Below are 255 nucleotides of genomic sequence, written 5' to 3'. Positions count from 1 at the left end.
CGCAAACTTCTGGACTCTATCGATAAAGTAGCATCAGAGTTGGATAGGGACATACTAAGTGCCCCCGTGACACTATCTGACCTCGCGAATGCGATCAAACACATTAATGCGACTTCAGCACCAGAGATGGATGGACTGACTGCTAGTTTCTACCAGGTGGCTCCAAAAGCGTTTGGTGAATGCTTGAGTATCGTCTTCCATGACCAGCTACAGGGCGGGATCCTGCTTCCGTCTCAGCGCAAGTCTGCCGTCGTT

The sequence above is a fragment of the Plasmopara halstedii genome (genome assembly GCF_900000015.1).
Source record: "Plasmopara halstedii genome assembly, contig: Scaffold_650, whole genome shotgun sequence".
Classification (NCBI taxonomy): domain Eukaryota; phylum Oomycota; class Peronosporomycetes; order Peronosporales; family Peronosporaceae; genus Plasmopara; species Plasmopara halstedii.
The sequence above is the reverse complement of the archived record's forward strand: the minus strand, read 5'-3'. Positions refer to the sequence as shown.